The 12,552-nt window shown below is 36.1% G+C and overlaps 1 protein-coding gene across 2 annotated transcripts in view; it reads right to left on the bottom strand.

The window, feature by feature from the left end:
- Ypel (Yippee-like) overlaps positions 1-12,552 on the bottom strand; it is a 170,193-nt gene that overhangs the window by 140,953 nt on the left and 16,688 nt on the right. Inside the window, exon 2 of one of the 2 annotated variants that reach the window (XM_090373895.1) lies at positions 6,375-6,659. The exons of the other annotated variant lie outside the window; for it this stretch is intronic. The gene's annotated coding sequence lies outside the window, so the exon portion shown is untranslated. The remainder of the gene's footprint in view (positions 1-6,374; positions 6,660-12,552) is intronic. 2 annotated transcript variants of the gene reach the window in all.

Raw genomic sequence — 12,552 nt, 5'->3', positions numbered from 1 at the left:
GAAATTCCATAACCTGTTCCCTCAGCATCATCTAGCTCACAAAAAATGCCCTGCCACTCTTCCTTCCTAAACTGTTGGAAACTTGCGTCTCTCTCTCACCTTAAAACAATTAGTTGGACAGACAACTTGAGTAGTCGAGACCCACTAATTTTTATTGAAGCCTGATGGGGGTTTTTCGTTAATACCATCTTCAAAGGATGGGTGAATATGTGCCGAGGCTGTCTTTCCATTGCCGTATTTCAAAAGTGTGTTGGGGTGGGGGGTGTTGAGTAGTCGAAAGGAAGTGAAGTAGGGTGGAGGGAAAATTTTCCCGCCTCACCATATTACACTTATAGTTTGGGAATTTGGAAACTGTAGATGTTTTTTGGGGGAAAATAAAAAAAAAGGGTAGGAAAGGGTTTCATTCGGAAATCCGGGTGCGTGACTACCCATCGCTATTAGTAGAAACAGGGACGGGTCTTGACTACTCAAGTCAGGTCTCAACTTGAGTAGTCTTTGATGTCTACTGAAATTAGCGGGTCTAGACTACTCAAGTTGTCTGTCCAACTGTCTAATCAAGTTTCGAGACAAGGACCTCCACATATTTTTTTACTCTATACAATCCACCAACTCTGCCTAATATTACTGTAAAATTGCTCTTCTACCAGTATTGGGGAAAATCTTTGAGCACCTTCATCACAAGACCAATGTCCTATATTCCACTGCAAATCTCCATTCTCCCTTCCAGTATGGATTCAAATCAAAGGCATGATAATATCTTATCATGCCTTTGACGCCCTGTGGTGGCATCAGACATCTAAAATTGCAAATCTTCAAGACTCTTGTCAAAGTCCTAACACAGCTTACACTTCGAGCCAGTGTTCTGCTGGTGCCCTCCCGGATGCAGAAATACCTTCACTGCTGATATGGCCCCGGTGTGGGATCTGCTGGCATGCTGTCTTCAGGGTGCAGAACCTCTGCAAACCTGCATAGGTTAGGATTCCACCTGCACAACTTGATGTGAGACAGGTGCAACACACATTGCAGGCACCCCTGATTTGAGGGTGCAGTACAGCTGCTAACCCATACAGGGCAGGATTCCACCTGAATATCTTCTTGTGGGACAGGTGTGACTGATATTCATCCAGTGATGTCTTGCACCTTCTTTAGGCTTTGGACATCTGTGGATGTCCAAATCCTAAAGAAGGTACAAGACCTAAATGGTGTCATTCTTTGCACAGCACCTTTGCCCTGCAATCTTTCTTACTTTCCCTGGGCTGGATGAGCTCCCTAATTCAGGAACGTCAAACATCCTCTCCTACCCAACCTCACTCAACTGAATGATGCTTTCTTTCTTTCTTTTTCCACCTCTCTTCTTCTTTTCCTCCACTTTAACTCTCCACTCTCACACTTTTTTTCTTTCCTATCCTGTCATGGACGGTGACAGGATAGGAAAGAAAAAAAGTGCCCCAAACTATGCAGACCGTACTATAACCTACACTTTTCTGGCCTTCACAGTCTGTACTGCATCACAAAAGATCATTGCAAAAATAGAGAAAACCCTGTAACTACAACACTGATGCAAACCACACATTTCTGGCCTTTACAGAGTTCTGTACGTTTCACAGAGAAACAAAAACAGATGGTGGGCAAACACTGGTGCCACTAGACAAATAACACTATGATGAGTACAGTAATTTTGTTTGGCGGTTTTATTAAAAAGCCAGTAAATCAGAATATTTTAACTTTCCAGATACTGACTGGAACTTGTGGGTTGGTCAAACATACAAGGTGATTGCACATACATACATACAGTAGTAACACTTTTGTGGATTTATTGACCGTTTTCTAGCAAATTACGATCCAAGTATATACATAGGATTCACTTAAAGATGTAACTACTGTCAAGAACAAAGGAAAAGGGCTTTTTTTCTTTTTAAAAGTACTGTAATCATCTCAGACAGTTTTTAAAATCTATTTAGTGGAACCAACTGATGAAGTTATCAACAGGAAATTCTTACTGGGAAGCATTCAGGAAAGTAATAGTAGAAACTGTGTGGCTTTTCATACCAATTAAGAGATGCAAACAACAGATTCCAGCAAGTGTATTAATCAACACTTGCTGGCCAAAAGAAAAAACTTTTTACAATCCAGCCTAAATCTCCCTCCTCATAGTTTATAGTTCCAGAATCATAATGTGAAAATTATGCCTTAGTTATAAGCATATGAACTAAGGCACTGAATATGCCTGTTTATTTTACTATCTTCTTTCACAGCATTACAGATGTCAATCTGGTCCCTCTCTAAGGTATACGTTTGCCAATGTACAAATTAAATTATTTTTCTTTTCAAAGCTTGATGTCTGTTTTTTTTTTTTTTGCAGTCTTACAATTGTCCTATCTCTACAAGCAAATGTACAATAAATCACTGCTAGAAACACCATGGACCCTCTCTTCTGCCTGTCCATAATGCTCATAGCCGCATATCATAGCTCTAACGGGCTGATGAGCTGAGAAATGGTAATTGACGTTTAATATTCCCAAATGCAAAGTACTGTATACAGGTAACAGTAACCCCCCATAGTAATGTACAAACAGTGTTGTGCTACACTCAGGGTAGTGGAAAATGAAAAAGACCCAGGGTTAATTGTGGAGTCAAATATGAAGTTCTCTGAGAAATGCAGCCAAGCTGCCAGGGCAGCTCGTGGAGTTTTGTCAATGATATACAAGAATTTTTCCAGCAGGGACAAATCAGTGATTATCCTGTTGTATAAGGCAATAGTTAGGTACACATCTTGAGTTCTGCATACAGGTCTGAAGGCTTCATTTTAGAAAGGATATTGATCTGTTGGAACAGGTGCGGAGAAGAACAACAAGATTAGCCAAGGACAAAAGGGTATTCTTACCATAAAAGACTGATCCATCAAACTGCAGTGTCTGGAATCTAAGCATCTATGGAAAAACCTGGCTGAAGTATTTTAAGGCCTAAATAGATTTAGTAAATGCAGATGGCATCCTAACTTTTGCTCAGATGACACACCTAAGGGGCATATATAAGAAAACAAGTGGTTGTAAAAATATGCTTTCAGTGAAAAAGTGATTGATTGTTGGAACAAACTTTTATCCTGGTGTTGTGGAGATGGGTAGTTGAATAAACTTAAGGAAGAACCAGACAAATTATTACTGGGGTTGGACAAGTGATATGGAGTTTTTTTTGTTTTTTTTTTGTTTGTTTGTTGGTTGGTTTGTTTTTGGCCAATGCTGTATAACCTTGCTTTATTGCATCATTTGCCACTACTAACACTAACACCCATTTCAAGGTTTAGACCTCAATGGATGTCATATGAACTAATGAGATTAATATCAGAAAAGAAAACTGAATGGGATGCTCATTAATTATCAAGAGATAGAAACATACAGTAGCACTGCACTGTGGGTTAAGCAAGCTAAAGCAGATTATCAGACATCTCTTGCAAAAAATGCAATGAAAATTAGCAAAGACTTCTTTACTTACTTAAATACAAAAAGGAAGGGAATGAACCACATTAGTCCACTTGATATCAATGGTTTAACTGTTGATGATCCAGCTAAAGTTGCTGACAAACTGAATAGGTATTTTTGCATCTACATTCACAGACAAGGAATTTTTTGACATTAAATATTCAAAATGAAATTACAGGGTACTAAATGATTTTGTGATAAATGAGAGGAAAGTGGAAGCAAAGATGTTGAAACTAAACATAAACAAGGCACCTAGGATGGATGGGATCTAAATTATATTACGCCAGGCAGCAAATTGGTCAGCCATAGTTGAGAGCATCCTTGGATTCAAGGGTGGCCCTTATGCACTGGAGAAGTACAGATATACCTCCAATTCACAAAGGGGGCAGTCAAAGAGTGAAGCAATTAATTGTAGACCTGTAAGCTTACCTTCTGTTTCAGAGAAAATGACAGTGACTGGTTAAAGTAATTTCAGGACCATCTAGGACTGGAATACAGTTATAGAATAGATTTGTTAAAAAGACATTATCAAAGCAATTGAATGCAAAAAATAAATTTTTGACATAATATACTTAGATTTCAGAAAAGCTTTTGATACTCTTCCACATAAAAGACTACTGTACAAATTGGAATAATGTGACATTCAGGACAAGTTACTGCTATGGTTAAAGGGATGACTGAGTGAGAGTGGTTATCAATGGGCAGTGCTCCTCTTGGAGTAATGTTATTAGTGAAGATCCACAGGGTTCAGTACTAGGCTCACTGTTGTTTTCAATATTTATTAATGATAGTAATTAGGGTTTGCTACTAAAACAAGATCTAGAAAAATTGGAAAGGTGGGCTGAGAAATGGCAACAGATTTAATACTGACAAATGCAAGACACTGCATATGGGTAGAGATAATCCCAGGGTAGTGAGGAACAAAAAGCCTGGTGTCATTGTGCAGTTAGACATGAAGGTCTCTGATAGACTGGCTGCCAGAACAGTTTATGGTTTGTTTGTTTGTTTTTTTTCAATGATATACAGAAATTTTGCCAACAGGGACCGTAGGGTAATTATCCCATTCCATTGTGATCTAGGCTATATCTTGAGTACTGTATACAAGTCAGGAAGCCTCCATTTAGGAAGGATGTAAATCTTTGAGAATAGGGGCAAAGAACTGCAATGATATTAGTGAAGGAACAAAAGGGTGCTCTAACCAGGAAAGGCTTCAGTTCTGCAAACTGCAGCATCTGGAGCCTAGGGACCTGAGAGGAGAGAGAGATCTGATTAAGGCATTTAAGGCTTTGAATGGATTGTTGGAATTCTTTCTCCTCCTCAGACTATACACAAGGATCCAAATTCAAATTATAGAAGGATGATTGCAGGAGATATAAGGAAAAATTTGCCATCTGATAGCAAGTAGTTGATTACTGGAACAAACTTCCGTTTGGTGTAGTTGAAATGGGTAGTTTGAATAAATTTAAGGAAGAACTAGACAAACAATTAGAGGGCTGGACAGGTGATGTGGGAAAGATTTTTTTTTTTTTTTTTGCTGAATAAGCTTGCTTTCTTGCATCATTTGCTGGTATTAATACTAATATTTAAAACTGAATTTCTTGTGAATTACAAGACAATGATGTGTTATGTTTTGTAATTCACAAGAAATTGTTTTAAAATAAGTTTTTTGATAAATCTATATTTTATGCAAATAAAAATGTGTACTTGGTGCAATATAACATTATGCAAATTCTGACTTTTATCATGAAATATAATCTTAATACAAACTGAGCGACTTGTACAAAACTATGACTTCAAGGGTATATTTCAATACAGCATTTGAAATCAAAGTTGTATGCTTTTCTGTATTCACTTTTGTTCACTAAATCTCTGATCCCACTGAAGAGCCAAGTTTTCGACCCTAAAACATGAGTTGTACGTTCAACTTAGAAAGGGATACCATTATCCAGTTCTACCCAAGTTGCATAATATCCTTTTAAATTGTATAGTATCACCGGAGGTGAATCTGCTACACATTTAAAAATCTGAGACACTGCCAGGACAGCTATCTTGAAGCTTATTGGTTTGTCTTCAGCTGCTTAGTGGTTAATAATGCATGTTATTATATACATCATTAACAACTGTGAATTACATATTTTTAGAACAACCAAGCTGCACACAGAAGTAAAACTTCCATTTAAAAACTGTTATCATTAACTGCTAGAATTTGGCCACAGTTTTCATTTTAACTACTGTGTGGCAAGTATACCGCAACACACCAGAAATTAAATAAATTTTAACACTTTTAGCTGCTTAGACAAATACAATATTTCCAGTTCAGCATATGTTTGCTAACAAAGACTACCAATCAGCTGATGAGAAGCGAGTAAGCTTTGAAACAGTCTAGTGGTGTTTCCTATTTTTAAATGTACAGCAGATTCGCCCTGTCTGGTGATGAAACATAATTTACACAGATATTAGCAACTTATACAAAACTATGGATAATGGTATTTAAGTTGAACATAAATCCAAGTCAAAGTCTAGGGACTTGCCCACTGGAAGCAAGTATTTCTCTATGGTTAAAATAGAACTCAGAAAAACATAACTTTATTTACTGAATGTCATACATCATACAAATTGAGCATCATATGAAAAATTTATTACATAAAAATTTAAGTGCTTCAATGATAAAAAGGCTATATTAATTCTGTCTAGTTTTAACCAAGAAAGCAAGTTACTGTATCACATTTTTTTCCCAAATACACAAAAAAAAATTAAGAATTTCTTTTCATTTTCAAAGCAAATCGATACTACAAAAAATATGCATAATAGAGTGAAGATTTTTTAGATCGCCATTTCTTGTTCACAAATATCACAGAGAAGACACTAAAGAGACCAGAAATGAAAAGTACTCACTATTAATTACTTGAAAGCCAAAGGATGGGATACATGCTATATACTGGAATACGGTAGTAGGAGGAAGGATGCAAATTGACACCAGAAAAGCTTCAATGGATCCAGGTGCACACTTTATCCCTCCAAGGGAGGGATAAAGCACATCTTCTAGGTAGATTTCTCAAAGTTCTTGCACTTTGTGTTTAACTGATTTTCTTGGTTTGTTAGCTTTACTGTTTCTTTGTTCTTCAGAAATGAAGTATTATTTAAAAAGATGATCCCTTTCTTTACATCATCAGCCACTTCCTGTAAAATGTTCACCTATATTTCAGGAAGAGCTTTGTACTTTTTAATTTTTTACATTGTAATTACTGATAAAGTATCTACTTCAAACCTTGTACTCTGAATAGCATAAATGCAAATCAGATGACTGTAAGAAAAAAAGAAGCCAGGAAAAATTGAACAAACAAGTATTAGAATAAAAATTCTTGTATAAATACTGCATATCAATGTAAATGATGCATATTGAGACTTGTTCACTATTGTGTCTCATCATAATTCTCACATTTTTTAACAAAACAAATAAAAATTAACATATATCACACACTTCTTATGACATTAAATCATATCCATACTGCATAAATCTGACAGTAAAAAAAAAGTAATAATGTAAAAAAAAAAGATATTAACTCGAGTGTAGTATTTATGAATATTCCACTACAATCACAGTTTGAGTATTTTTTTAAAATACCACCAGTTCTTTATTACTAGCATTTACACAATCCTATCTAACTTCCAATATACATATTTAAATTTCTCACTAATACTGTGCTTGTCACAATAAGATGAACAACCTACAGGATGGACCACAAATCATGCTAAAGTGTAGATAATTTAAATATTAAGTCCAATTATTTTTTTCCTAAAAATTAACTGGAAGTTCAATTACCATGGATACTTGGGATTTATTGTAAACAACAAAAACTTGAGCATGATTTATTTCAAACATGAAATAAATAAGGTATTTTCACCAATGACACCAACTAATTAATCCAGTGAAATATAAATCAGACTAATAGAAAACCCTTTATTCAGCAGCATCTCTGAAGTACACCATTCTATATTATTGGCATATTATGATCTGCAGAGCCCATGTGTCAAAAAATCCAATAAATGAATGAACCAACCAAGCAAGAATGACTTTGTTATATCTCAAATTTGATAAAGAACAGTATACTGAGATGCATGAAGCCACTGGACAATAATAAATAAATATTCAGACATTCCACACAGAATGCAGTATATAAAGAAAAAAAACATTATTTTCAGCCTCTATTTAGAACATAAAAAAACAGACCTGATGTGGCCAAGTCAACAAGGGGGTGCATAGTTTATACATTTCAGCTGAATGTAGTTCAAGTTCATGTGACTGCTAAATACAGTTATTGATAATAATCTTGTTTAAATGCCTATTTGTAAATCCTCTAACATGAGTTCAGATTATAAAGAACTTTTTTAAAATGTATTTATCAAGGAATAGTGCAGTACAACAGACCTTTAAAAAGTTCACAAAAAAACAGCAGAGTCAACCTGTCGTGAGAATCTTGCACCAGAATCTCCAGACATTTCCATATAAACTCCAACTTGTTTAGAAAACAGAATCTGATAATTATGTTATCAAAGCATGTCACCACATCTTTGAGGGCAATCAGGCTCATTTTATTTTGAAAGCTCAAGTAAACAAACAGAACTACCACACATGTTCTGAATTAAAGAGAATGTGGTGTTTAATAGTGAATGTAGAGCATTATTAAACCATGTTAGAAGTGTATTTACAATTAAGCATTTAATTGTAATTAAATGCTTAATTGTAATATCATTTTTAAAAAAATGAAAAAAGGAATTCAAATCCTTTTCATTTTCCATATAAATAGGAATAATTTTAGAATTCACTAAAAGTATTTATACATATCCCTAACTTAAATAAACCCAACTATCTTCACGACAAAAAATGCAAACATGCATACCCTGGTTAGTGTTATCCCTTTTATACCCTTGCAACTTGAGCAATTCAATTTTTACTAGAAATTAAAATAAATGACAAAAATTCATACACTATGTAATGTAATGATGTTACATATTTTTATTCACTAGTTAAGATTTATTTATTCATAAAAAAGTCAAATATAAACACAAAGTAGTTATTTCCAGTCATTCAAGTGAGTCTCTAACCAGTTGCCTTTATTTGCAACATGGCAGTGAGTTAAGGCCAAATCCATTCATGTAGCCAATCAGAGCACTTCACACGTACATATGTAATACACGATCACAATCAATCAATGCTCTCCTCTCAAGATCGCCTGTGTACACATTCTTATTTAGGCATTTTTTTTTTTTTAATTACCATCAAATCTAGAAAACAGCCTACAACTTCAAGTGCTAATAATGTATCTAAGGTGCTGAGGAAAAGCATTTCCTTGAATGTAAAACTGCAAGTGTTGAGGAAATTAGAAGCTAGTGAGCATTAGTGGATGTCAGTGCCTCTTTGAATTTGGCTATGTCCACAATTAGAACAATTATCAAAAATGCAAAGATAGAAGCTTCAGCAATGATGATCTCAAAGTTGTCTGCAATGAGGTTGACTTGTTCAAGGAACAATTTGCTTGAAGAAATGGAAAGACAGCTTAATATTTGAGTGAGGACCAAACACAATGGAACAAGTCTGTAAGTCAACTGATAATAACAGAAAAGGCAAGGAGCATCTTCAGACACCTTCAAGAAGAAGAAAAAGATATGTCAGAAACATTCAGCCAGCAGAGGTTGGTTTGATAGATTCAAACTGCACACTTACATCCACAGCATATGTGTCTCTGGTGAATCTGAAGCTATTAGTGTGGACACAAAGGCAGCCCAGGAATTTTTCCCACAACTCTGAAAGCCATCATTGAGCATGACAACTACCCTCCCAAGATTGGAAAAGACAGATTAACTCTCTTACTAGGGGAAGAAAGCTTCGAGGTAACTAAGTTAAAGCCAATGCTTGTGTAACATTCAGAAACACCACGAGCTATGAAAGTATTTTCAAAATCACATCTGCCAATGATTTGAAAATCAAATAAGGTGGGTGATGGTCCCAGGCATTCTTATTTGATTTTCCAGCAGTGGTTTGTTTCATATTTTTGCCCTGTAGCAAAGCACTATTGTGAAGAGCACAACCATGAACCAAGAGCATTGTCGGTGCTCGATAATGCACCAGGCCACCCGAGAATCGAGACACCCTTCAAGACCTGCATTCCTGTAGAAGTGGTTTACCTTCCACCCAAAATCAGTTTATTATTCTAACCTATAGATCAAGGAATCATATTGAATTTTAAGGCCTAGTACCTTTCCTGCATATTCAGACAGTTTGCAGAGGAACCAGATGGTGAAGATAAAGACTCCATCAGGTAGTTTTGGAAAAAATATGTCATGAATGCTATACACAATATCAGAGCAGCCTGGCACAAAGTGACTCAAAAATGCATGAACGGAGTGTGGAAGAAGCTATGGCCAGAAGCATGCAACGATCTTATAGGATGTGACAAAGAAGAACCAGTCATAAAAAAATAGCGTTGAACTCGCCTGCGAAGTGGAAATTAACATTAGCATAGGCATATGATGCAAGAAAGCAAGCTTATTCAGCATCAGCCAAAAAAAAAAAAAAAAAAACACAACCACTACTCCTATTTCACCCTCCGTTCGTTCGAAATACCTGTCCAGCTGAGCTTTAAATTTGTTTAGGCTATCAACTTCAACAACAAGTGATGGAAGTCTATTCCACAAACCAACTGCCCACTGGCTAAAGGCAAATTTCCGCACATCTATCCGACATCCGTCCTTCCTCAATTTGAATTTATGCCCTCTCAGGCGATTATTCTGAGCAAGAGGAAGAATCCCATCGGCATTGAGCATGCTCAAGCCATTCAAAGCCTTATACACCTCTATCAGATCACCTCGCCGATGCCTAGTCTCCAGACTGTAATTTGCAAAACTTAAGCCTTTCTTCATAAGAGCAACCCTTTGTTCCATTCACTAATCTTGTTGCCCTTCTCTGTACTCGTTCCAGCAGCTCTACATCCTTCTTGAAATGAGGCCTCCAGACCTGTATACAGTACTCAAGGTGTGGTCTGACCAATGCCTTATACAAGGGAATAATTACATCCCTATCCCTGCTAGAAACATTCCTGTATATCATTGACAAGACACCATGAGCTACTCTTGCAGCTCATCTGCACTGCTCAGAGAACTTTATATCTGCCTGCACAATTACCCCCAGGTCCTTTTCATTCTCTACCACTGTCAGCGTAGTACCACAGAATTGATACGTTGATCTGGGGTTACTGTTACCCCTATGTAGTACTTTACATTTGTCAATGTTAAACTTCATTTGCCACCTCTCAGCCCATCTGCTCAACCTTTCCAGATCCTGTTGCAGCAGCATAGCATCTGTAGTGTCCTTAAAAACCCTGCCAACCTTTGTATCGTCTGCAAACTTCAACATTAAGCTTGATATACCATCATCAATATCATTTATAAATACAGAAAACAACAATGGACCCAACACTGAACCCTGAGGAACTCCTCTAATAACATTAGTCCACGTTGAGCAGTGTCCATTTATTACCACTCTCTGTCTTCTGCCACTCAACCATCCCTTTATCCATAGCATCAATTTGCCTCCAATGCCACACTGCTCCAATTTGTGCAGCAGTCTTCCATGCGCAACAGTATCAAAAGCCTTTCTAAGATCCAAATATATAATATCAAAGTTATTCCCTGCATCCAGTTCTTTTGTGACTACATCATAGTATCCAATCAAATTGGTCAGACAAGACCTGCCCTTAACAAAACCATGCTGTGTCTGAGCTATAACTGAATTCTTGTCTAGATGATCCTGCAGTGCTTCTTTAACCAGTGCCTCCATTAATTTTCCTGGAACCGAAGTTAAACTAACAGGTCTATCAGGAGCGGATTAAGGTCGGTTGAGGCCCCGGGCGCAGAAGAAAATATTGGGCCCCTTAAAAAAAAGAGAGAGACAGGAAAAATAAAAATACATGTTAACCATTTTTTTAAATAAGTAAAAAATATTATGTACTATTAATGTTTTATTTCCAATAAAATTTGAATATAATATCTGTATAATATAATTAATAATAGCATAATAATAATCACAAAGTTTTGAACTAATATGTTCAACTAATTTGTTGGGGTTTTGCGTGGGCCCTTCAGAAGTCGGGGCCCAGGGCGCGCGCCCGGTGCGCCCGCCGTTAAATCCGCCTCTGAGGTCTATAATTACTTGTGTCAGCCTTTGATCCTCCTTTATGAATTGCGGTTACATTTGCACATCTCCAGTCTATGGATACCTCCCCTGAGTCCAAGGAAGCTCTCATAATGGCTCTCACAAAAAGCCATTGCATGATTTCCTGTGCGGACGTGCCTTTCTGCCGCTCTTGGAATAGAGAAGTTTTTTCTGATTTATTTTCTACTTTATTAGTTTAAATTGACATATTAACTTATTTCTAGAGTAGCTTTATATTCCTATTTACGGTACTTAAAGTTAAAATAACTTAGATAGAGATTTTGTAGGCATTACTTAGTATCGGAAAGGGTATCAAATCCACGTGTTTACCGTTCATAAACGGCCGCCATTGCTACGTGAAAATTAATCAGTAAAATCTATTAATCTTGTCGAACTTCATTGGCAATTAAATTGTAATTTTAACTATACATATAACCACTTAGGTTACGGAACATAAATAATTAGTAAAAATAAATAATTAATACATAACTTGATACAGAAGTTATATAAAGGGATTTCGTAGATAACACTCGTTATTGAAGCGGGATACAGCATATCCGGAATTCAATAGCATTAGCTTTGTATAGTACAGTGCATAATATAATATTGTCAATTAATCAGTACATCTATTAATCTTGTTAAACTTCATTGTCAATTAAATTGTACTTTTAACTATATATATATATATATAACGACTTAGAGTACAAACGTAGCAAATAATTAATACATACTTGATACGGAAGTTATATAAAGGGAACTCGTAGATAACACTCGATACCGAAAAATAAATATAGCGTTATAACTGTGTTAAGATACAAGTTTAAGGTTTTAATTTTGTTCTGAAATTGTAATTTTATTGAC

Source organism: Mastigoproctus giganteus, chromosome 5, assembly GCF_048544385.1.
Source record: "Mastigoproctus giganteus isolate SK-2022 chromosome 5, ASM4854438v1, whole genome shotgun sequence".
Taxonomy (NCBI): domain Eukaryota; kingdom Metazoa; phylum Arthropoda; class Arachnida; order Uropygi; family Thelyphonidae; genus Mastigoproctus; species Mastigoproctus giganteus.
Note: the sequence above shows the minus strand (reverse complement) of the source record. Positions and strands in the feature narration are given on the sequence as shown.